This window comes from Felis catus, chromosome E2 (genome assembly GCF_018350175.1).
Source record: "Felis catus isolate Fca126 chromosome E2, F.catus_Fca126_mat1.0, whole genome shotgun sequence".
Lineage (NCBI taxonomy): Eukaryota > Metazoa > Chordata > Mammalia > Carnivora > Felidae > Felis > Felis catus.
The window spans coordinates 7,530,778-7,557,091 of NC_058382.1; the positions used below are offsets into that span (position 1 = coordinate 7,530,778).

General features: G+C 48.6%; 1 protein-coding gene across 2 annotated transcripts in view; it reads left to right on the forward strand.

Annotated features, from left to right (window-relative positions):
* Positions 1 to 864: 864 nt before the first annotated feature.
* LRRC4B (leucine rich repeat containing 4B) overlaps positions 865 to 26,314 on the forward strand; it is a 63,013-nt gene continuing 37,563 nt past the window's right edge. Inside the window, exon 1 of one of the 2 annotated variants that reach the window (XM_023245954.2) lies at positions 865 to 2,737. The gene's annotated coding sequence lies outside the window, so the exon portion shown is untranslated. Of the gene's footprint in view, positions 2,738 to 23,943; positions 24,212 to 26,314 lie in introns of those variants that run through there. The other variant, XM_023245952.2, reaches the window with a different exon arrangement.

The following is a 26,314-nucleotide window of genomic DNA, read 5'->3' on the forward strand; positions in this document are numbered from 1 at the left end:
AAGACAAAATAAAGGTGAATTCCCTTTGTATACTTAAGTATTTGAGGCCAAGGTCATTCATTATTCCTGGGCACACAGTTGCTTCCTTTCCCCTCTGATAGAGTTCTCCAGGCCTGCCTTTTCGACTCGGCTGGTGGAGAGAGGTAGCCAATCAAGAGTGGCTCTCTTGTGACGTCGCCAGTCACCAAGGCCTCCAAGGACCCGGGCGCACCGTGGCGCCCTCTGGCGGGGAAAGGGAGGCTGTGTCTGAGAGAGCCAATCTGGTCCGCTGACTCCGGCCGGGTGCCACACACCTCACGCCCCCTGGTGCCTCAAGTCACCTTCCGTCTCCACGTTGCCAGTGCCTGGTGGGAGAAACCCCGGCCGAGAGAGAGAAATGCTGAGGGGAAGGGAAGATAAAAATTCCCCGGCGGCCAACGAGATACAGGCATCCAATCAGAGGTGCCGATCCAACGAAATAGTGCAGGTATCCAATTAGATGGGGCAGAGTTGCCATGACGACACGAGTCTCCACAGGGTTTGCAGAGTTGGTGAGCTCAGGCGCTGAGCGCCACCTGGCGCTTGGCAACGCTTGGCCACTTGCTCCAGCAAGCGCGTGCTGGTTGAAGGCAGCCCACAGAGCGGGACAGCGCCCCCGTGACGTCACCAGTTGCCGAGCAGGCCCCTGGAGCGCGTGAGCGCCGGCGCGAGTTCGCGCGAGCTCCCGCGAGCCCGCCTGCAGGTCGCGCGCTCTCCCCCCACCCCCGCCCCGCCCAGTGCGTCGGTGGGTGCGCATGCGCTCGCGTTTGTTTCTTTTTTCTTTTTCTTTTTTTCTTCCTAGCGCGCGGAGGCTTAAAGGGCGGGAAAGGGCTGGAGGCGCGGCATGAGGCGAGAGGCGCGAGGGTGACAGCCAGGGTGAGGCCAGGCAGGTGGACCGAGGTGGGCTCCTTTGCGCCAGAAAAGACCTGGGAGGGGATGTGGCCCCATAAAATTCCTTGATGAGGGTCAGCGCCCCGAAGAGAGAGACGGCCAGACACGGGCCGGAAGGAACGGAGCCCTAAAGGGACAGAGACCTGCCACACACGCAAACCCACGTGAGCAGAAGACGAGGCAAAGGTGTTAGAAAGTGAGGGGGAAGCCGGAAGTGACGGCAAGACGGCGAGGCGGGGAGGGGAGCCCCCGACCGCGATCAGGACGCGTGGAGGGGGTTGTTACAGAGACGAGGTAGAGCCCGTGGTCTCACGGGCAGGGTCCGAGGACGGCCGCAGAGAAGGACAGAGTTAGGGAAGACAACAGAGGGGACCGCCTCGGAAGTGGCATCACACCCAGGGGTCGTCAGGGGCAAAGGGGCGAGTCGCACAGACAGCGGAGAAAGCTGTAGAGGTGTTGGAGACGGAGCCAGATCAGAGGCCGAGAGGGGAACGGAGACAAGACCCCCGGGGAGGGGGTCTGCACAGAGACCAGGGAGCCTAAGAAAGAAGAGAGAGACCAAGAGGGCAGTAATAGAGACAGAGAACGGTGTCAGGGAGAGAGAGAGAGAGGACAGTGACAGAAGGGACAAAGACCAAAGGGACAGTGATGGAGAGGGAAGAGATAAGGGGGACAGTGGCAGATATGGAGAAGGTGACAATCATAGAGACAGGGAAGACACATGCAGGCGACAGAGACAGAGGACAGCGACCGAGAGAGAGAGAGAGAGAGAGAGAGAGAGAGAGAAGACAGAGATAACAGACAGAAGTAATATAGGGAGAAGTGACAAAAATAGAGAAGGCGCCGGAGCCAAAGTTGGAGGCCACAGTGACAGAGGCAAAGAGAGAACAGCTGCAGGCAGAGGGGGCAGAGATACAGACAACAACGCTGGAGATACAGGAAACAATCTTAGATAAGGCGCACACCAGTACACGGAGGGGACAGAGAGAAAACGGAAAGTGGCCGAGTAATAGAGGGAACAGAACGGAGGTGACAGAGACAGAGCTGGAGGCTTCGGAGGCAGGGAGGGGCCCATGACGGAAATCGAGGAAATGGAAGCAGAGTGGGGGGCAGCGTTGGAGGATTCAGAATGGGAGGGGACAGGGCCGGAGGAGTCAGAGACAGAGGAGACCGAGGGAACCGCAGCCGTGCACAAACGCAGAGAGCATAGCGATAGCGGTGACAATACCACGGTGCGAGTAACAAAGCACACTCCATGACACTGTGACAGATGAAGAAACAGAGGCAGAAAGGATGGTGACAGAGGGACCGTGACAAAGGGGGTGGAGACAAGAACAGAGCGTAGAAACATGAAAGGTATAGAGACCAGGAAGGGGAGCGGGGCAGAGCAAGGGATTGGTGACCCAGAAGAAGGGCGGCCTGGCAGGCATCCTGGAGATGAAGCTAGGGAGTCGGGCTGCGGGCAGAGTCCGGAAAGAAACTGGCATCACATCTTACAGAGGAGGACAGAGGGAGAAGGAGAACATGACCGAGGCACAACAGGGGACGACGGGGACAGCAAGACAGAGAGCAAGTCATAGAGGTGAACAGAGAGTCCAGAGCAAAGAGGAAGAAAACAAGGGCCCAGTCACCTGAGACTCAGCGGGAGGGAAGGGCGACAGGCCGAAGCAAAGAGGGGTGGCGAAGCGAACAAAACAGCGGAGAGGGTGAAAGGGACACCGCAGCCCGTGGCTACCAACTGAGCGAGACTCACTCCCCGGCCCAGCACCTCATCCTGGCAAGCACCGGAAACCATGGAGCCTTGAGCTGTCTTCTCTATGCCGCTTTGGTAAGTTGTGACCTTGATTTGGGATTGTGTTTTGAAACGTCTCCACACGGATTCTGGAGTTGGGACCATGTTTCTGAATCCCCCTAGCCGTTTTGCTTTGGCCCACTGTAGCCACAGCACAAGTGGCAAAATCGCTTTTTTCATTCATTCGTTCGTTCAACATACATTGAACACGCACTATAGGCCGGAGGCTATTCTGGATGCTGGGGACACAGCCGTGAACGAGACAAAGTACACGTGCCCATGGAGCTTTCAACGTGGTCGGCAAAGACATATATTTATTTATTTATATAACGTCAAGTAGTATTAAAAGCCCAGAAGAAAATACTAACAAAAAAATTTTTAATATCAATTTTTGAGAGAGAGAGAGAGAGACAGAGCAGAGGGAGAGGGGCAGAGGGAGAGGGAGACACAGAATCCGAAGCAGGCTCCGGGCTGTCGGCACAGAGCCCGACGCGGGGCTGGAACTCACGAACCGCGAGATCATGACCTGAGCCCGAGTTGGGCACCCAACTGACTGAGCCACCCAGGTGCCCCAAGAGCCAAGAAGAAAATTTAAGCAAAGCTGAGAGGACAGAATAATTGAAGTTGTTGATAATAGCAGGCTAGGTTGGGGCGCCTGGGTGGCCCAGTTGGTTGGTCATCTGACTTTGGCTCAGATCAAGATCTTGCGGTTTGTGAGTTCGAGCCCCGCATTGGGCTCTGTGCTGATGGCTTAGAGCCTGTTTCAGATCCTGCATCTCTCTTTCTCTCTGCCCCTTCGCTGCCTGCGCTGTCTCCCTCTCCCTCAAAAATAAATAAACATTAAAAATTGAAAAGAAAAAAAAAAAGCAGGCTAGGTTATTCAGACCAAGCCTCCCACTGCAACAACTAAACGTGTTGGCTAAAAAAAAAATTTTTTTTTAAGTCTTAAAAGCATTGAAGGTGTCACAAGACTTATCAGGCCATAACTGAAGGGAAATCAAGAACCCAGAGAAGTAGTCGGAATACTTCTGCCCTGAGGGGATTTTACAATCCTGGCAAATTTGAACTTTTATTTGGATGGCTTCTTAGGTGAGGGCAATAAAAAACAGCTCGGGCCCAACCAAGGTGGGGAGTCCACACCACACTGGGAAAGCCATGGCTATACCCTCAGGGAGGGGAGGGAAACAAGAAGTAAATTGGCCCCCGTTTGTGAAGTTGCGGTCATGACCTCAGATTGTGAATTTAACTTAGTCTCCGACTAGCAGTGTTTTTAAACTCTTGACAATAGCACACACAGAAAGTTTTCTCTGTTGAAAAGAACTTTCATGAAAGGCCTCAAATCATTCTGGTAAACGTATTTTTAAGGAAAGCGGGTAGCACAAGTCTGACATCAACAAGTAGAAAAAGTGCCAGGAACAAAACCCAGTAGAAGTAAGAGGCACTAGAAACCCACTAAACACTTGGGATACTGGAATTATCAGACAATGTGGTTTGTTTATATAAAAATCTAAGACCGCCGTTTTTTACAGGGGTGAAGAAACTATAAATATTACCTAGATGTTTTGAAAATGAAAAACTAGTAGCAACTTAAAACTTAGTGAATAAGCTTAAAATGAAAAGCAACAGCTGGATAGAGAAATAGTGAACTGGAACAGAGGTCACACAAAATTACCCATGACACACCAGGAAGAGACAGGGCAGAGACCATATAAAAGAAGTTGAGAGGGGCGCCTGGGTGGCTCAGTCGGTTGAGCGTCCGACTTCAGCTCAGGTCATGGTCTTGCGGTCCGTGAGTTCGAGCCCCGCGTCGGGCTCTGTGCTGACAGGTCGGAGCCTGGAGCCTGTTTCGGATTCTGTGTCTCCCTCACTCTCTGACTCTCCCCCATTCGTGCTCTGTCTCTCTCTGTCTCAAAAATAAATAAACATTAAAAAAAAAATTAAATAAAAAAAAACTGAAGTCTAAAAAAAAAAAAAAAAAAAAGTTGAGACACGGAGCATGAACCAGAAGGTCTTATCTTTGCATTTATTCTGAGTCCCCCAAAGAGAGTGAGAATGTGACAAAAGGAACAGTTAAAGAAATAATGGTGGATTTTTCAAGTTTCCAAAATTGGTGAGAAACTCTAACTGAAAGATTCAAGAAGCCCAGTGAGTAATAAGCAAGATAAATAGAAAGAAATCCACACCTAGAAACATTATTACATATTTGAGGCATACTAGAGGAAAAGGGACCTCAATAACAGAAAACAGATGCCTTTCAAAAGATCAATTCCTAACAACTGACTTCTTAAAAATAACAATGGAAACTAGAGTAGGCTCGATGCACTGATAGAAAATAGCTGCCAATTTTATACCCAGTGAAAAATAAATTTCAATGAGATCAAAATACATTTTGGGATTTAAAAAAGTGAAGAGAGTTTACCACCAGCAGCAGATCCTTAGTAAAAAAATATTTTGAGGACTCCAATTTAGGCAGGAAAAAAAAAAAAGTGATCCCAGATGGAATATCCGAGATGCAAGGAGAAATAAAAAGCAAAGAAAGTGATAAATATGTGAATAAATCTGAACAGATTTTGACCGTGTAAAACAATAACAGAAATAATAATAGCTTGTACATTAAAGAAAGAGAATATAAATGCGTAATAAAACACGTTAGGAGGGGCTATATGGTGTTACTACATTCTAAAGTCCTCGTATTGTCAAAGAGGTGAGTAAAGGTGTTGATTAATATTTTTGGGGTGTTGGTTAACTTCTGTTATTGAAATACATTTGATATGCAATATCCTATTAGTTTCAGGTGTACATCCTAGTGATTCAGGATTTTTATACACTATGAAATGATCCCCACCATAACTCTAGTTACTGTCACCATCCGTGTTTTATAATATGATTGACTATTTCCTACTCATGTTGATTAATTGAAGCTTTTTAAGTTAGTTTGTAAGTTTCCCTTTCTAGGATAAGCACTAAAAGAAATAGATAAAATATGGGACACCTGGGTGGCTTAGGCAGTTGAGCGTTGGATTTTGGATCAGGTCATGATCTCTCGGGGTCATGATTCTCATGGTTCATGAGTTCAAGCCCTCCATTGGGCTCACTGCTGTCAGTGCAGAGACTGCTTCAGATCCTCTGTACCCCCTCTCTCTCTGAACCTCCCTGGCTCATGCGCGCTCTCTCTCTCTCCCTCAAAAATAAATAAAAACATTTTTTAGAAATAAAGAAAATAGAGAAAAAGTACAAATAGCCAATGTCAGGAATTAAAAAAGGGACATTGCTACAGGTGCTACAGATATTAACAAGGTAAAAATTAGATATTAAGAATAACTTAATATCAATACATTTTCCCTAGAACCATAACCTACCAGAAATTACTCAAGAAGAAACATAGCATTTGATTAGTTCTAAAACCATGTAAACAAATGAGATAGTAACTGAAAAAAAATTAACCACAAAGAAAATTCTGGGTCCGGACATTGTCACTGGCAATTTCCACTAAACATTTAAGGATGAAATAATTTGAATATCACACATACTCTTCCAGAGACTAGAAGAGAGATCTCTCTCCAGCTTGTTTTGTGAGGCTGGCCTAACTTTGAGACCAATACCTGACAAGGAAAGTATGAGAAAAGAAAATTATAGGCCAATATTCATTTTTTAAAAACACTAAATATTAAGATCAATGTAAGGGATCCATATTCTGGTTTTTCCCGTAATGGCTTCATTGCAATATTTAATTCTTTCCCGAAAAGCCTTCGGAAAGCCCTTACTTTGCTGGTCCTTGAACATGTATCTCGTCTGACTCGTGGATTATCCAGTATGATTCCAGGCAGAAGGAAGAAACAGGGACACATTTGTCATGTTTGAGATACAGAAAGAAAGGCAGAATCAGCGGAGGGAGCATAATGAATGAGAGGGAGAAGGGTTCAAAATAAGGGCATGGAGGCAGGGGCCAAAATGTATAGGACCTCATGGCCATAGGGACATGTTTCTTTTCTATTGTAAAAAGAAAAGGAAGACTTGGAAGGGCTCTTTCTATATAAAAGAGCTAACTAGGCCAAAATTCAAAACCTTTACACATTTGCCGTGTATCTTGGGCAATTCACTCTACCTCTCTGATCTTCAGTTGTCCCAAGTGTGGGAGGACAGAAGAAGGACGTCCAAGAGGTGCTGAATTTCCCCCCATTTTACACCCTTCCTCCAGTAAATCCTAAAAGAGGCAGAGATTTCCTCAAGGAAGCTGAGCAAAGTGCTCCCAAAGAACCTTTTTGCATCTTCCACAGAGAGCTCCCATCTTTTATTCCTCGATCCAATCGTTTGTCTATGACCCATATCAAAGCTCCTCTACAGAAATAGAAGGAGGGATCCTGGACTCCCTGAAGACTTTCTCTCTTCTCTCCTTCTCTTTGATGCCTGCTGGCAGCGATATGTTTAGAACAGAGCAGGACTTCATAACCTGGGGCCTGACTTCAGGGGGTCAAAAGTTTCCCGGGAATTGTATACAAAGTTTTGTCTGCCTGTGTTTTTCTCTAGGGAATGAGTTTCTAGCTCATCAGAGTCTCAAAACGACCATTTCACTTGCAAAGAGGAAAATTCCAACTCAAATTGGCTGAAAAAAGGGGAGTGGTTATTGTCTCATATACAGTTGACTCTTGAACAATGCGTCTGAAGCGCGGGCCCACTTATAAGCAGTTTTTTAAAATAAATACAGTACAGTATTGCAAATATGCTTTATGATTTTCTTAATAGCATTTTCTTTCTCTAGCTTTTATTGTAAGAACACAGTGTATGATACATATACAAAATATGTGTTCACTGACTGTTTATATGTTATCGGTAAAGCTTCTGATCAACAGTAGACTGTTAGTGGTTCAGGTTTCTGGAGGCAAAAGGTATATGGAGATTTTCACCCGTGCAGGGGATGGGGTCAGCGCCCTACCTCCCTCGCTGTTCAAGGGTCAACTGTAAATGAAAAGTCATAGCTAGCTCCAAACTTCACACATGGATCCAGGCGCTCACAGGATGTTCCCAGGAATGTGTCTCTTTGAATTTCTGAGCCCTCTGATTTCCTCTAATTGGCTTCATCTTCGTGCAGGCTCTGCCCTCCTGGTGGAAATATGACCTCATGATTGCATGGGACCCACCTAGATAATCCAGGCCACCTTCCTTATCTTAAAGTCAGAGAAGAGCCACCTTAATTCCCTTTTACCATCGAACCTGACATAGTCACAGATTCTGGGGATTAGGACATTTTGGGGGAGCCATTATTCTACCTACCACAGAGGGGATAAATTCTGAGGTACCCACAAAGCCATCATCTCAGTCTGACTCCTGGGTTAGAAGCAAGGTTAGAATTAGATGGGGCTGGGAAATGGAAAAGCATTAACTTCTAATTGAACATACACTACCTGTCAGACACTATTCTTGGGACTTTACATACAATATTATTTACTTTTCGTGACAACCCTATTAAATATAAATTCGCATCCCGGTTTTACATGTGGGAAAACAAAAGTTCAGAATGATGGAGTGACTTGTGTAAGCTGGTGGCAGAGACAGGACTTGAATTCAGGTTTGTGTGCCTCTAAAGGACATTTAAAATAAAAGCTTAGAGGGGCGCCTGGGTGGCTCAGTCGGTTGAGCGTCCGACTTCAGCTCAGGTCACGACTTCAGCTCAGGTCACGATCTCACGGTTCATGAGTTCGAGCCCCGCGTCAGGCTCTGGGCTGACAGCTCAGAGCCTGGAGCCTGCTTCCGATTCTGTGTCCCCCTTCTCTCTGCCCCTCCCCCACTCATGCTCTGTCTGTCTCAGAAATAAACATTAAAAGAAATGATAATAAAAAAAAAAGAGGGGTGCCTGGGTGGCTCAGTCGATTAAGCATCCGACTTCGGCTCAGGTCACGATCTCAAGGTCCGTGAGTTTGAGCCCCGCGTCGGGCTCTGGGCTGATGGCTCAGAGCCTGGAGCCTGCTTCCGATTCTGTGTCTCCCTCTCTCTCTGCCCCTCCCCCATTCATGCTCTGTCTCTCTCTGTCTCAAAAATAAATAAACATTAAAAAAATTTTTTTTTAAATAAAAGCTTAGGTTTCTATTTGCCGTATGCATGTACACGTACTCACATACATTTCTTCCCTTGTGAAAAATTAGTTTTCAAATGTACAAGTAATGTGTGGATAGATTATCTTCGCTTTTTAAAGACAGTGTTACAGATCAAGCTGAAGTCCCCTTTGATCACCTCTTTCCAAACTAGGTATCTCCTCGGGAAGTAACTACTATTATCATTGTTATGGTGGGTCCTTCCAGATCTTCGTCTTAAAGTGTGTATATATATCTAGTAATATAGTATATGCATAGTATTGTATAGTAAATGAGTAGTATTGTTTTGAGCAACGATGTGAGTGTTTTAACATAAATGGGATCATACTGTACATATTGTTCTGCAGCTTGCTTTTTTAACTCAACAATATGTCTTGGAAATCTATCCAGATTTACTTAAATAGCTCTGTACCATTTCTTTTAAGAACTGCAATGGTATTCCAGAAAACTCATGTTTATTTATCTATTCTGTCGCTGGACATTTGGGTTCTTTTTTGTTTCTTTGCTCTTAAAAACAATATTGCTGTGAACATCTTTATACAGATTTCCTTGGGTCAATGTCTGTTTCCTTAGGGTCAGTAAGGACAGGTGAAATCACAGGTCATGTGGGTATATTCCTTTTATTTTAATAAACATCTCCTGTAACTTTCAACTATTGCTATGCAACGAATACCAAAAACGCAGCAACTTCAAATAATAATCATGTGTTCTGGCTCATGTGCTGGCTCATCTAGCTTGGCTTGTCTAGAGCTGCTCTGCCATAGGCTACAGGGCTGGCTGGCTCCGATCTGTTCCAGGTGTTCCATTCTGGGGCTCAGGCGGAGGGAGGGTCTGCTCCTGCGGAAAGCCTCTGGTGGCCAGAGCAGAGATTCAGAGGACTAAATGGCAACACACTAGGCCACTGAAGTCCTAGACTCAGAATTGGCACAGTGGTCTTTTTTTCACCCACGTGCCCTTGTCCAAAGCAAGTCACGTGACCCCGCACAAAGTGAAGAGGTAGGAAAAGGTACCCTGCGCGCGTGATGAAGCCACGACAAGGCGGTGGCTGTGCTGTGCCGGTATGCCGAGTTTCGTTTCTGCGCGCCGTGGGGCTGAGAGCCCATCTTCCCACATCCCCATCAACACGGAATACAGCAGTCAGCTTAGTTTCACCAGTCCTATAGGGAAATATATATTGACTTTTTTTCCAAAATGCTTTTATGGCCACTCTCAGCCAGGAGGTAGCACAATGCGGGGGGGAAGCACCAGGTGGAAATTAGAAGAGCCTGCCGCTAATTGCCCCTCTTCCCATTCCCTGTGATTTTAAAGTTGCTTTCTCTATACGGATCACAGCTTCCCCACCTGTCAGTGGAGCACAGGACTTGGAGCCAGACAGCTCGGTGTCCAAATCCCAGCAGCTCCGTGTACTTGTTTTACGTAACTTTGAACAAATCACTTAATTGCTCCCAACTGCCGTTATCACAGCTGTAGGATGGGGTCAGTAAGCTCAACCTTCCCTACTTCATGTAACAAGATTTCTCTAAAATCACGCATATATAATCAGCATTGAAATAGGAAACACTGCTGACTCATTTCTTTCATTTTAGAGTTAAGTAAACTGACGGCCCGTAGAGGAGAAATGAGAGAGTGCTGAGCAGTATGACCAGATAGAGTTAGCAAGCAGTCCTTCATGGGATGGGTCAGTTCTGTTACACTTGGAAGTAACAGAACCCCAGTGAAAACTGGTTTACGAAAAAAAAAAAAGGTGGGGGGAAGCAGCAGGGGAAAGAGTGTACATTTCTTGGTTCATGTAACTGAAAAGTTTAGGACTAGTGTCAGCATCAGGAATGGCTGGCTCAGGCACCCGAACATTGGCGGCAGGAACGTGTCTCTTGGTTTCTCCCCTTTGCTTTCCTCTGCGTTGCCTTTATTCTCAGGCAGCCTCTTCTCTGTTATGGCAGGGTCACCGGGTGCCTTGAGAGAGAATTATAAAACAAAACAAAACAAAAAAAGAGGCCCCTGGACTGGACAAGTTACAAAAAGCCGCTAACTCTGGGTGGATAAATTTCAAAAAGGCATCCCTTCCATCTGGCTGTACAGTCTTGTATCCAGGACATAGGTTTGGCAAGCACTGGCTGAATTTGTACAGAATACAGATTGCCCAAACGTGTGCAGCAGCCCCGAGTGTAGCAAACGGTCACCGGCAGCTCCAGGTTTCATTTCTGCCAGCTAACCAGCCCCAGGGTCAAGCCAACACCTTTTCCCTGGTAACCCCAGAAAAGGTGCTGAGATTGGTTTTCATTCGTTGGGAGACGCCAGGCCCAGGTCAGGCACCGTCTCCTAACACCTATGATAGGTTAGCTGTACGGAAGTCACGTAAAGGCACAGTGGGCCAGAAGAGGTCCCAGAGGGAAATGACAGTGCCACTACCTGAAAGAGGAAGACGTGCCTGCTGGGCTGACAAGAGGGCAGATCCCCCACTCTACTCCCTCAAGGAGATTTCAGTCTAAAAGGGGAATAAGAAGTAAATGAAGTAGAGACCTAGAAACTGGATTTGGAAGGGCACAGACAGTATCTGTTCCGACCCTTCCACCCCCCTCCCCTTTTTCTTTAAAAGGGCAAACAGAGGCGAAGAGATCCTTCAGTAAGGTAGGTCCGTCTACGAGACAACACTGTAAGCTTCCTGAGTGCAGCCTTTTTGTTTCCCACTGTTCTGTTCATCACTATATCCTCAGCTCTCAGCACAGAGTTTAATCCATGTGTGAGATGGATGAATTTATGAATGATTAATAAATAGGACAATGGTGATTAGAAATGAAAACTATAGGATACAGGTACAGTGACTTCCCCAACGTCACCCATACTCTATTTTTAACATTTTAACATTTTCAAATTTGCCATCGCAAAGAACGCACATCTTTGAGTACATTTTTTTTTTTTGTCTACTTGTCTGGTTATTTCTTTCATATAAGTTCCTATGAGTTGAATTACTGAGTCATTAACAAAACTTTGCAGTGAACTGTTCATTTTGTTCCTTTAGATAAAGCCCAAGGTCATAGCACTAAATCAACTCAGTGATTCTTTTTTCTGCCCATCAAATGAGCAACAAATATTTTAAGGTTCCACTCAACACTGGTGAGAGCGCAGTGAAACAGACATCATTGCCCACGTGCACTGTTGGAATGGAAATTGCTGCCACCCTTCTAGAAAGCAATTTGGCGGTAGGTTGTCAACCACAGGAAAAACGGTCATGCTCTTAAGGCCTGGGAATCCACCTGCAACTCAAACAGACTTATATACAGAGAGGCTCATCATGATGTTATTTATGATAGTTTTTTTTTTTAATGGAATTGCCAGGGTATCCAACTAGCAGGGAATGGTTAAGTTAACTATGCTGTATCCATTCAATAGAATATTACACAGCCACCTTAGATGACATTTTGAAAAATATATTTTAGCATGGAAATGTTGACGAAGTAATGTTCAGTGAACAAAAGCAGAATGCACACATTTTACATGAAGTATGAATGTAACTATGCTTTTGAAGACTAAGTGGAAATGTACCAAACTGTTAGAGAGCGACTGTATTTGGAGGGTGAGAGTGTGGACGTTTTTTTGCTACTTTTCTCTCTTTGACACCTGTTCTTTCACAATCATTATGGCAGACAGAATAAAGAGGCCCACATCCTAACCTCGGGAACCTGTGAATATGTTGATTTACATGGCAAAAGGGCTTTGCAGATGTGACCAGGTTAAGGATCTTGAAAGGGGGAGGTTATCCTGGATAACCTTGTGGGCCTAATGTCATCACAAGAGGGAGACAGAAGGATCAGTCAGAGAAGGTGATGGGACAGGGGTAGCAGTGGTTAGAGTGATGCAGCCATGAGCCAGGGAATGCAGGCGCCTCTGGAAGCTGGAAACGGCTAGGGAACAGATTCTCTCCTGGAGCCTCCAGAGACATAATACACCTTTTTAGCCCAGTGAGACTGATTTTGGACTTCTGACCTCCAAAACCATTAAGATAATAAATCTGTGTTGTTTTAAGCCACCAAGTTTGTGGTAATTTGTTATAGCAGCAATAGAAAACTAATACAATCATGAATTACTTTACTCCAAAAAAAAAGAAAAGCTTAAAGAGATATATCTATATATCGATATTGAGTATATAGATAGATAGATATTCGATATATATATATCGATTTATAGATAGATATCGATATAGATATATAGATATACACAGGGGAAAATATGCCATTTGTAAGTGTCCAGCTCAGTGAATTTCTATAAAGTGAACACATCCGTGTAATCAGCAGCCAGATCAAGAAAGAGAACATTCCCAGCCTCCCAGAAGCCCTTTCACGTTTCCTTCCAGGCACCATGCTCACTCCAAGGGTACTCACTATCCTAACTCCAAACCCCATAGGTTAGTTTTGCCTCCTTTGGGATGAGCTTCTTTTTTCGTTCCATCTAATTGTTTCGAGATCCATCCATGTCGTTGCATGTGATTGTCGGTCACTCATTCTTATTTCTGTGGGGACGCCATTTGTGGCTATGCCACCATTTACTCGTCCATCCTGTTGTCAATGCACATTGGGATTATATTTAGATTTTGGCTATTATGAGCAGTGCTACTATGAAAGGTCCTTGTACGTATCTTTGGGTGAACACATGTATGCATTTCTGGTGGATATATCCCTGGGAGTCATAGGGTATGCGGACGCTCAGCTTTCAAGGATCCTACCAAACTGCTTTCCAGAGTGGTTATACCAATCTGTGCTCCTTTCAGCACGGTAAGAGTTTGCCCATTTTTCCATTGGTCTGTCTGACTTTTCCTTATTGATTACAAGGAATTCTTTATATCTTCTAGATAAGAATCCACCTTGTCTGTAGCTTGCCTTTTCACTTTCTTAATGGTGTCTTTTGATGAACAGAAGTTCTTACTATAGTCCAGCTTACCATGTTTTCCCTTTATGGTTAATTTGGTCTTGTTTAAGACATCTTTTCCGCTCCAAGTACATGAAAATGGTCCCCTCTGCTTTCTTTTATTTATTTATTTATTTATTTATTTATTTATTTATTTATTTTTTAATATATGAAATTTATTGTCAAATTGGTTTCCATACAACACCCAGTGCTCATCCCAAAAGGTGCCCTCCTCAGTACCCGTCACCCACCCTCCCCTCCCTCCCACCCCCCAACCTCTGCTTTCTTTAAAAAGCTGTATTGTTTTACCTCTTAGATTTAGATATATAAAACATCTAGAATTTACTTTTGTAACTTCTATGAAATAGAGGCCAATGAATTATTTTTAGGAACAATTTACATATACAGAGAAATGCAGATATTAAGGTTACAATTCACTGTGTCTTGACAAATCTGTAGATGCATGTAACCAGTACCGTCATTCAAGATAACGAAATATTTCCGTCAACCCAATAAGTTCTCTTGTGCCTGCTTCCAATTAATCCCCAACCCCATAGGCAACCACTGTTCTGATTTCTATTACTAAAGGTTAATTCTGCCTTTTCTTGAACTTTACACAAATAGAATCATGTCATATGTATTCTTTTGTGTCCTTTTTTTCTTAACATAATGTCTATGAGATTCATTCATGTTGTTGAATGTATGAGTAGTTTATTCTTTTTGTTGCTAAATAGTATTCCATTTTATGAATACACTGCAATGGATTTGTCTATTCCGTTATTCATGAAAGCTGAGGTTGTTTCCAGTTTTACGTTATTATTACTATATATATATATGTAATATATATATTATAAATATATATATATTTAATATTTTATTTTGGAGAGAGAGAGAGAGAGTGGGCACAAGTAGAGGAGAGGGGCAAAGGGGGAGAGAGAGTGAATCCCAAGCAGGCTCCACACTCAGCACAGAACCCAACCTAGGGTTTGATCCCACAACCGTGGGATCATGACTTGAGCCAAAATCAAGTGTTGGACGCTCAACCAACTTAGCGACCCAGACACCCCCAGTTTTATGCTATTATTAATAAAGATTCTCCAGACAGTCTTCCCTGAGTCTTAGAATGAGCTGTGCAGCTACTTACGGTACTTGTTTTCATTTATCTGGGGTAAATACCCAAGACTGAAGTTACCGGGTTATATAGCACAGGTTTTAGGATCACAGTCCCCTTCTTTCTTGCTTATTCAGCGCCTGGAAACAGTGGCCTCACATATTTTGTCCGCACAAGTTGTTTGTCACAGGAGGGCGAGTCGGGTAGCAGTTATTTCATCATGGCCCTAAGCAGGAGTTCCCAGTGTATTACACTGGAAAGAAGTTGCGATTCAATTATGTCCCAAACAGTAAAGCAGAGTAGAAAGAACATTTGCTCCGAAGTCAGATAGAGCAGGTGTGGCATCCAATCTAAATTTGCTTCCTGTGTGGTCTTGTATAAGTACTCACTTCTTCGAACTTGAGTCTTCTCTGTAAAATAGGGAGAATAAGGGCACCTTCCTCGTGGGATCGCTGGGAGGGTTAGAGCTAACGTGAGCCCCTGTCTGATGCACGGCAGGTGCAACAGACACAGGCAGCGTTTCATCATACTGAGGGACGGTTTTGTTTCAAGAAGCACATTTGAAGGACGTAGAAGACTGGATGGATGAAGTATCGTATTCAACAAACTTAATGAAAACACACAATTTTTCTGACACTTTCTATACACTGGGGATGTAGTAATCACTGAGAATAGAGCAGGTCTCTGTTCTCAAGGAGTTTGCCTTCCAGTGAGGAAAAGCAGTCAGTGAGCAGTAGGTAAACAAACAAATAAGGAAATTTCAGCTATGAATCAAAGCTATGAAGAAAATAGAACAGAGTCCTGTTATAAAGAGTGGCCAGGAGTGAGTAGGATGGTTCCTTTAAACAAGTTGGACAAGGAAGGTCTCTTTGAGGAGGTGGTATTTGAACTGGGATCTGAAAATCTGAAGGAGCCAGCCGTGAAGATCTGGGAGAAGAGTGTTGCAGGCAGAGGGTAGCTGGTGCTAAGGCCCTGAGGTGGGAATGAACTCACTGTCTTGGAAGAAGCTGGAGTGTAGGGAGTGAAGGGGAGGGTGGTGCTTTCAGGGCCCAGCTGTGCCGAGCCCTAGAGGCCACGTTCGGGAGTGCAGAGTTAATTTGAAGCAGGGTGGGAAGTCCTCAGAATGTCTTAAGTAGAGGGATAATATGATCTAATTTACATGTTAATAGGATCACTCTGGCTGCTGTGTGAAGAATGGATTGTAGGGAGGCAGGCGTGGCAGTAAGGCCTGTGAGGTGGCCTTTGGCTGGCCTCGGGAGAGAGGGCGGTGGCTGTTGCTTCTGTGGTGGCAGAAGGGATGGAAAGAAGGGACTGTCTGCAATGTATTTTAGAGGTAGAGACACAGGACTGGATGATGAGTTGGATGAGGATGAGAAAAAGAGCACCATTGAGAACAACGTCTACATTCTTTCGACAAATGAATTCTGGGTGTACAATTTGCTGAGATATGAAACACTAGAAGCAAAACAGGCTGTGGGGGGGGAGGAAGGGGGTGGCCGGAAGTCTAGAGGCTCTGTTTTGGACATGTTGCATTTGAGAAATAGAGGTGTCACTAGCCCTTTGTGTGCATGCAGGGAGAGCTCGGTGCAGAGGTTAGGGCTGGAGACCCACACTCACCAGTGTGGGGGGGTTAAAACTGGGTGCGGTCACCTAGGGAGAGAGAGCAGAGCACCAGGGAGGGCCTGGTCCCTGCGGCTGTCCTCTCACATTGAGAAGCCAAGCAAAGGTGGAGAAGCAGACAAAGGAGTCTGGTAAGGGAGAAGGAAATCAAGAGGGTTTGGAGTCACTGAAGCCAAGAGAGGAAACCGGTTCAAGAAGGTACCTTACCAAGTGCGGCTAAGTGGATGACTAGGGTAGGGATGGAGAAGTGGCCCCAGGATTTGCAACGCGGAGGCCATTGTTGACCTGGACGAGGGCAGTTGGGCGGAGTGGGGGCAGCGTCCCAGCTGGCGTGTGAAGAGAGATTAGGACATGACGAAGTGGAGATGGTGAGTCTTCCCAACTATTTTAGAAGTTTTGCTGAGAAGGACAAAGAACAGGGTGCATTGCAGGGAAATGTGGCAGCAAAGGAAATTTGGGGAATTCTTGTGTCTTATGGTGAGAGATACTAGCAAGATCTTAAGTGCAAAGATCTGGTGCAAAGAAGGAGAAATTGTTTATGCAGGAGGGGGAGGGGTTAACTGCAAGTGGCAACCTGCCCTAAATGTTCCTTCTCTCAGCTGAATCCCCACCAAATTTACAGAAAAATTGAAAAAAAAAAATTAAAGAGCATCTATCTACCCACCACTTAGACTCAACAATTATTCACATTTCAAATGCTGAATTACTTGAAAGTGTGTTGCAGACATAAATACTTCAGCATGAACCTCCGAAGAATAAGACTATACTCCTACATAATCATAATATCATAATATCACACATAATAAAATTAACATTGATTCCCTAATGTTTCTAAGATCAAGACCAAATTCACATTTTCCCAGCTGCCCCAGAGATGGTCTTTTAGGGCTTACAAAAAAATATTTCAGCTCAGGATCCAAGCAAGTTTCATGCATTGAATTTGATTGTTACATCTCTTTAATTCTTTTAATCTGGAGCAGCTACTCCAACCTTGTTTATCTCCTCCATAATAGTGACTTTTTAAAAAAGTAGTCTCTATGCCCAGTGTGGGGCTCAAATTCATGATCCAGAGATCAATAGTCACATGCCCTACGGAGAGCTAGCCAGGTGCCCCATGATATGGACTTTTTGAAGAGACCAGGTTACTTATCTTGTAAATGCTCCACAGTCTGGATTTGTGTGATTGTTTCTTCATGGTGCCTTTTAACTTGTTCTTCTATCCTATTTTCTATAAGATGGAAATTAGGTCTGGAGCTGAGGTTCCCATTCTCACTCCACAGTGCCTTTAGTGGCTCAGCAATTTTTCCACAGTGCACTGAGGCCTCAAAGAAACACCTAACTAAAATACCCCTTTATTAGAGTGCCTAGCTGGCTCAGTCAGTGGAGCATGGGAGTCTGGATCTCAGGGTTGTGAGTTTGAGCCCCACATGGGGTGTAGAGATTACTTAAAAAATTAAATAAAATTTAAAAATAAAATAAGGGGCACCTGAGTGGCTCAGTCAGTTAAGCGTCTGACTTGGGCTCAGGTCATGATCTCGCGGTTCGTGGGTTCGAGCCCCACATCAGGCTCTGTGCTGACAGCTCGGAGCCTGGAGCCTGCTTCAGATCCTCTGTCTCCCTCACTCTCTGCCCATCCCCCACTCGCACTCTGTCTCTCTCTCTCAAAAATAAACATTTTAAAAAATAAAATAAAATAAAATAAAATAAAATACTAGTTTAAGTGGTTATACATGTACAACTTAAATATTTGTGTTCTAACCACTTAGCACCAGTTGAAAAAGTATTGCACATAAATTAAAAGAAAAATATTTTATCTCATTCTTCACACGGATTACTAACGGAATGGCAATATACAACATCTCCAACTTCAGAATCACACTGGACACCACCACCTTCATATCCTGTTCTTCAGAGATTTTCCGGGCAGTGCTTGCCTTTAATTACAGAACTACTAAAAACCTGGTCTCCCAACGACCTATCATCCCCCAAAATGCAGCGCAAATCTGCTGAAACAGCAAACTGCCTCTGAGTTAGTAGGTCAGGTGGTGTCTAACAGATATCAAGTATCACTGTTTCCCTGAAAACTTTAAATATCGTATAACCAGGAGGCAGCCAATACTGGCTTTCCAAGAAAGAAGAAGGCACGGTGCATCTCTTCGTACCTGAATGTTGATGTCACAGTGTTCAGTGACCGCTCTTTTCCAGAGAACTAGTTGTTAACCATTCACCAGCACATTGTGGCCCACTGTGAATTTGCTGCAGTTCCCTCGGGGTGCCTCAGCATACAGTTTGGGAACCAGGGGTCTTGAGGCTTTAGTAGATTCAATTTAAATATTCTTGGCAAAGAAACTCCATCAGTGATGCCGGGCTCTTCATTCTGCTTTACTTCAGGAGGCACATAATGTTGGTTGTCGCAAGATTAATGATGCTTTCACCTTGTTAAGGTGCTGGCCACGGTTTCTCTCCTTAGAAAGGTATGAGTAACCTGCAGGTAACATGTGAATATCCTGATGATCCTTTGCAGGAGTGAATCTGGGGCTTCAAACTAGTGATCTCATTCTATCATATATCATCATATTTGTCATATCTAGATGTGATAGGTATATAGGTGCATTTATGGGTGTGTATGACATACACACAAAACGTGTTACTGTCACAGCCATTCCTTTTGATGCTCAAATTGTCCCAGTTTTTGCCAGGAGAACCCCTTCAAGCTGGCCCCTGTGTCCTTGTAATATGATCCCATCCGTCTCTGAGCACTTCCTTGTCTTTCTGGTACAAAAGATGTCCCAGGTTTATTTTGTACTTGCCCCACCCCAAACCCGGAAGCAGTTGCTTTGCCAAGAAGTCTGGCTCTTTTGGGGTGGGGGGTGGAGAATATCTAGAAACTAAGCCCAGCGTGGTCCACATGCTTATTTCAGGCAAGCTTTCGGTGGAAGCAGATGGTTTGAGATGGTCGGGTAAAGAACCATAGTGTGAGGGGTCCGTGTTGCTGACTGTTGCACTTATCTATTGCTGTGTAACAGATCACCCTCAGTTATTAGTGACTTGAAACAACAAAGTCATTTTGTTATGTCTTCAGGTTTCTGTGCGTCAAGAACTTGGAAAGGACTCCTCTGGGCAGTTCTGGCTCTGGGTCTTTAAAGTAGACACGGTGAGATCGTGGGGAGTGCTATGACAGGAGAACTAAAGCAGCTGTGCACTGGCCGGGCACCTTTCCCTCTTCAGATAGCGTCAGGCCTCTCTCCGCGGTCTCTCCACATGGCTTCGTTTGCTCTTCCTCCGGCATGGCAGCCTCAGGGCAGAGCATGCGCGTATATAGCCACCAGAGGCTCAAGAGTGACTATTCCAGCATAAAGCAGAAGCTTCATCTCATTTATGACCTAGCCTTGGAAGTCACGTGGCTTTGCTGCTGCCACACTCCGTTGGCCATAAAAAGTGAGAAAAGCTGTGCCAGGCTGAGGGATGGGACGCAGAGGAGGGTCAGAGCACATGGGGTGGGGGATATTGTTGCAGCCACTTTTGGGAAATCTAGTCAGCCACCCTGACGCAGGACGAACCACAGATGTTTTGGAAACCCGACAAGCAGACGGCAAGAGGTTACTCTGTTGTGAAAGCTGAGCGTCCGACCCCATGTTCACTTTCCAGCGGTCACCATCTCTCCTAAGAATTCAGGTTAGGGTTTGCATTGGAGATGTCGTAAAGGGCAGAATTGGGGGTAAGCTCTCGGGCCTAGCTTAGCACCCACTATGATGTTTCCCCCTTCCTAGAACTCTCCACCATTGGTGATGATCCTAATGATTTACCGGCAGAGGTGAAGGCCCACAGCAGTTGCTAAGTGTAGGATATTGGATAAAATACATGAACAGTGGGGGCAGAGTGGGGGTGATACCCCTGTCCCCCATGGATCCCACTTGGAAAGACTTTTTTTTTTTAATGTCTATTTATTTTTGAGGGTGGGGAGAGGAGCAGAGAGAGAGGGAGACACAGAATCAAGCAGGCTCCAGGCTCTGAGCTGTCAGCACAGAGCCTTGAACATGGCTCGAATTCACGAGCTGTGAGATCATAACCTGTGCCAACGTTGGACACTTAACCTACTGAGCCACCCAGGTGCCCCCGGAAAGAGTTTTCTGAGAAAACCAAAGTAAATTGAGGGGCAATTTCCTTTGCCCATATTTTATTTATCAGAGGTATACCTAACGACCCATCAGAGCTTCTGATCCAGGTGAGAAAAGCGGTTAACACACTTGAGTGGATTAAACACTTTTTTCTTTAAAAAAAAAAAAAAGGTTTTTTTTTCTTAACAGCCTGAAGCAGAGAAATTTGATGTTTGGGTTAGCCTCTGAAATGCCATCCCAAAGGAAATATGCAATTTACATTTGGCTTTTTGAAATCGTAAACATACCTTTCAGTCTCCATTGTGACAGGGGCCCCCGGGTCACTGCCACCCCTTCTGAGGTAATATGGTTTCTGGTACATCATAGGCCCCAGTGAGTGTTGCAAATGTGGAAGAACAGTGGGGGTCAGGATGTAGGTCACTCACGACTGCCACCTGAGCTAAGCTTTAGGGCCAAGTTTAGGGGGCAGAGGAATACTGTGGAGGTTTGGTGTCGCGTTTGAGCCAAACCTGGCACTCTCACCCTCTCCCACTTTCCCTTTCTCTCGCCATCTTCCGCCACACTAGTTTCCTCTCCCACACGGCCCAAGCTTGCTGTCCTCGCAGGGCCTCTGCTCCCCATATTTCTTCTTCCTGGGCACCCTTCTCTGTGCACCCTCGCGGCTGCCTCTTTCTCATCATGGGGGTCTCGGCTCCAAGGCCACGTCCTCCGGGAGGCCTCCCCTGACTCAAGTCTGTCCTCCCAATGATGCGCGACCAGCCCATCTCCTGCCTAGGATCCCCTTTTAACGTATCCTATCTGAAAGAGGTCCTTGGGTTACCTATCTTCTGGAAGGTACGCTCCAAGAGAGCAGGGACCAGCTCCAGCCCGTTCTCCAGCTGATTCTCAGGGCCCTGACCAGCACCAGGTACCCAGCAGGTCCCCAGTGAACTTAATGGCAACACATTTCTCCTTCAGCCACACAAGGGTGATTATACCCTCTGGGCAGAGCTCCAGACTATGGACCAGTAGGTGCACGGGTTGGAAGATACTGAAATTCTTCCCTGCACTGGCCTCTCCCAGGGACCCTCTAGTAACTAAAGGGTTAATGCTGGCACAGCAGGGACCTCCAAGACCCTGCTCCCCCTGGGCCTGCCTGAGCCCACCACTGCCCACATCCCTGGGAGTCAAGTTCAGGGTAGTTGTAAGGAGCCAACAAGATGTTCATGAAGTGCTCTGCACCGCATCTGACCACAGTAATAGTACGCCTGGAACACGCTGGCTGCCATTATTAATTACAGTTTTGCCCTTGACCTTGGGCCTACGCTATGCTGCACTCTGGGGTGCACACGCATTCAGTCCTCCCTTCACCTGAGCCAGGTTTGAGCAGCACTCAGGTGGGGACCCAGAGCTCCACACCCCACCTGTTGCCCTGTGGCCCTAGCCTGTCTCTCCTCTCTTGGCTTCCCCTCTCTGTAGCTCTCAGGTCTGTGGGTTGCCCATTCCCCACCCCCAGATGCCTCTACTGCACCCAAATGTGACCTCACTTGTCACCTGTGAACTCCAGGTCTGTCTCCTGCTCTGGCTCCTTACAGATGTCTGTCTGGGCCACTTTCCTATCCCGCCTCCCAGCCCCCTCCTTCCCCAGACCAGCCTCCTCCGCTGTGCCCCATTTCTGCCTGTGGAGTAGAGGGGCCACCCTTCCTCCTCTAGGGGCTCTGAGAAGAAGGACAAAGAGAGAGTCCGGTCTCTCTAGGACATCAGCAGTGAGTGAGGAAAAGAACTGTTCTCTTTTCTCTCTCCTCCAAGTCCCAAGTTAGTAGCCTGACTTCTTGAGGGTGGGGTCGGGGGGACAAGGAAGAGGTGAGATTTTTGCCCTAATTTCAGAACCTGGAAGGAAATTGTGTCCTGGATAGGGGCTGCCTCCTTTCAGCCCCCTGCTGGGTTTCTTTACTCCCCATTTTGAGTGGACAAGGAAGTTGGTGGGGCAGGGAGAAGGCAAGGTGACCTCTGGGCCTCTGCATTCCTCCCCCCCCCCTCCCTGAAGCGGAGGTGCAACGCCCCTTCACAACTCTAAATGTGTCCCCGCACCTGCTACCTGCTGCCGACACCTGGGGGAGGTGAGAGGACGAGGGTGGGGAGGCTGTGGGGCTCTGTTCTCTGCCCCCTTCCAGGCGCCTGCACCTGACAGGTCTGGGCCAGGGGCTCCATGCCTGGGCCTGACCTCTTCTCCAGCTCCTTCAAAATACCCTTTCCAGAACCCAGGACTCTGCATTTGGATCCTGCCCTTGATCTTCTGAGAGCCCAGTGTCCTCATGATGAAAATGGACGTGAGGATCCTTTTCTCTCAGTGACGGGGTGGGGGTGGGGGGGATGAAGCAGGGACACGGTGGGATTCAAGGACCCCACCTCCCTGCTCTTCCTCTGCCCCACCCCCTCCTCAGGCTCCCTCCTCCAGCCTCTGTCCTCTCAGCTCCCCACTCTGCTCCTCCTGGCCCTCTTCCCTGTCCTGCCGGCTTCCCCCTGGGCTCTTAGCCCTGAGAGGTAGCGCCTGGCCCCCACTCCCTCTCCCCACATTGTCCCCAAAGGGGACCTGCCTGCCTGCCCCCACTTCCCTGCTCCTGGGCCTTTTCCTGTCCCGGCTCCCTGGCTACTTCCCTCCTTTGGGGCCTCTTTCCTCCCCCTCTGCCTACCCCCTCTTCCCTTCTATCTCCCTCACCCTTCCCTCCCGCATTCATTCTGCAAATATTTACCAAAGGTGTACCAGGACTTTCTCCCCCTCTTGCTTCCCCTCAGTCCAGGACACTGCCTCTCTCTCTCCCCTTTTTCCATCTCTCCCCTCTGCTCCTCCCCACCTTTCTCTCTCTCACCTCCCCTCTTTTCCTTCCTCTCCCGATTTCCTTCCTCTCTTCTTCCCTCTTCTTCCTTCCTTCCCTTTTCCTCCCTCCTGTGTTTCTTCCACCCCTCCACCCTCCCCCCCTCCACCCTCTCGTCCCTCCCCTTTTCTCTCCCTGACCCATCCTCTGCTTTTTTTTCTCTCTCCCGTCTCTACCCCCTCTTCCTCTCCCTCTCCTCCTCTCTGCCCTCCCTCCCCTCTCTCCTCTCCCCCCTCCTTTCCTTCCCGGGCAGCCTCTCCCCCCCCCCCCACTCCCGGCGCCCTCCCTCCCCTCCCTCCCGCTCCCCCTCCATCATCAGTATTCCGCTCCCGTCTCCGCCGCTCTCGGCTGCTCGCGGTCGCTGCCGCACCGTCCGAGGCGGGGGCCGGGGCCGGGGCCGGGGCCTGGGGGGGTGGGGTGGGGGGAGAGCGGCGCCGGCGGCCCGAGGAGGGAGGAAGGAAGGAAGGAAGGCTGGAAGGAAGGAAGCAAGGAAAGAAAGAAGGAAAGAAAGGAAGGCAAGAAGGAAGGCGGGCGGCGGGCCGGCGGGCGAGGGCGCCGGGCCGGGCGGCAGGCGGGCGGGCGAGCGAGGAGGCAGAGCGGCCCCCCGAACCCCACCGCTACCGCTGCGGAAGCCCCCTCCCCATCCAGGAGCCGGGGAGGGGGGGAGAACTCGAGAGACCCAGGCCCGGCCGCAGCCCCGCCCCCCGCGCCTCCCCGCAGCGGGCCTCGCACCCCAAATCCCTGTGCCTCATTGGGGGGGTCCTCCCCCCGCGGGCCGGGCATGCTGCCCCGGAGAAGGAGCCCCTTTCCTCGCTGTGAGTAGCTGCCGAGGGGCGCCGGGTGGGGGCGGGAGGCGGAACCGCGGAGGGTGGGTGGGGGGCATTCTCTTAATTAGGGGACCGTGGTCTAAGGCCTCCTCCGGGATGGGGGGGGGGGTCGGCGGCAGAGGACAGTGGGCGGGGCCTGATGGAGAGCCGAAGCGGGTGGGGGAAGCAGTCGGGTGGGGGTTCTCCGGGCCGAGCGAGTTCTGTGTTGGGGGGTCGCCGCTGCCTTGGGGACGGGCGGGGGGTGGTGTACGTCCGGCAGTCGCTACGCGTATCCAGCTGCGGGGTTGAAGATGTAGGCTTGTGGGGGGGGCTCGCCGGGTGTAGACCTGGGGCCCCCCTTTCTGGGGTGGGAGCCTGAGTTCTTCCCCCACCATTGCCCCTCCCACCCTCCACACCGCTGCTGCTTGGGGTGGGGGGGGCACGCCAGTGATGGGGAAGGGGGAGAGGCGGGCACGGGGTTTCCTTGGTGACCGCGCCTGGCAGGAGCGGTTGCCTTGGCAACCAGGGAGAACCGGGGAGTTTGGGAAGTGAGAATGGGAAAGACGGAGGGGGTGACTGGGGAGCGAGACAACCCCCTCCCCAATCTTCAGCGCTTCTCTCTCTGGGGTCCCCCAACCCCTCCTGGTGGGCAGCGAAACCCCTGCCCCTCCCTTTTCCCGAAACCCCCTTCCTTGACCCCATTCTGCTTCGGGGGCCTTCTATCCTTGGGCATGTGTCTCCGCGGAACCACTACCTCCCTCCCACCGTCCTTAGCCCTCTCCTCTTGGGGACCACCCCTCCCCCCATGTGCTGGCTTTCCACTCTCACACCTGCTCTTCTCAGACCTAACTGCACCTTGCCTTCCTTTCAGGGTCTTCTCACCCCCATCTCTGACTCTCCCCCGCCCCCGCCAATATCCCCTCCCTTGACCTTCTCTCCAGGAGACCCCGACTTTAGCCCCTCTCTCCTCTAGCCCCACTCCCTACCCTGTTCCTCTCCGGAACCCTTGTCTTCTCCCTTCTCCGCTTCCGATCCTTGTGTGGGGAGGCAGGGGGCTTCTCCCTAGCACTACCACCAGCCTCTCTCTCGCTCACACCCATCTGTGTCTGGGACCACCTTTTATGACCTTTCCTCACTCAGAGCCCCCCCATCCCTGTCTCCTCACCTCGTGGGATCCCCAGCCCCCAACCCCCCAGTCCTGGGGCCCTCTTCTCTGAAATCTCTCTTTCCTGCCGATCGCCTACTTTCAACTTCTCATCAGTCCCGGAGCCCGAGGCCCAGGCTCTGTCCAGGGTTCCACCCAAGTTTGCAAGCGCCCCCACTTCCACGGGCTCCTCCCTTCTGTCCTGCCAGGGGCCCAACCGGTCTCTCTCCAGGGTCTGAGTCACCAGGCCCCCCCCCCATGCCCCCTCGCCCACCCACCCCGATCCCTTCCTCTCGGCCACTCCCATCTTGACCCTTCTCTCCCCGCCCCCACCTCTGCTGCTCTTCACGAGCACCCTCTCCTCCTCCCTGCCCTGCTCCCCGCAGCCTCAGGCCCGGTTCTCCCATCGCCACTTTCTCAGGGTGGGGAAATCCCCTGGGGAGAGCCCAGCTGGGAAGGGGGAGGGGCAAGGGAGCCTCAGGGCTGCCCCACAGCCCCCTCCCCACCCCCCTCCCCAGCTGGGAGCTGCAGTCGAGCCTCCGCAGCGCCCCATTGCTATGCGCCTCACATCCCTAGTCCCGGCCGCGCAGCCGCCAGACAGGAACTCGGGCTCCAGCGGCAGCTGGGAGTAGCCGGAGTCGCTTCCCTCCTGGTCCAGGCAGCCGGCAGCATCCTCTCCCCCCTAAAAACTCCCCACTCCCCAGGACCTTGGCCAGGATCGGCCCCTCCCTCTTCCTGGAGCGTCTTCTGTCTCCTGGCTCCTTCCAACCTGCATCTTGCAGCCTCCGCTTCCCGCCTTCCTCCTGCTCTTCGCTGGGTCCCCTCTAATCTTGGCCACCTGGCTGTCCGCACAGCGGGCGCACTCAGAAAGGAGGGGCAGGGAATGAGGCGGCAGAGAGGCGCTGAGAGAGACCCTCCGACAAGGCAGAGAAGCGTGGGAGCCAGAGAGATAGAGGCACAGCCAGAGT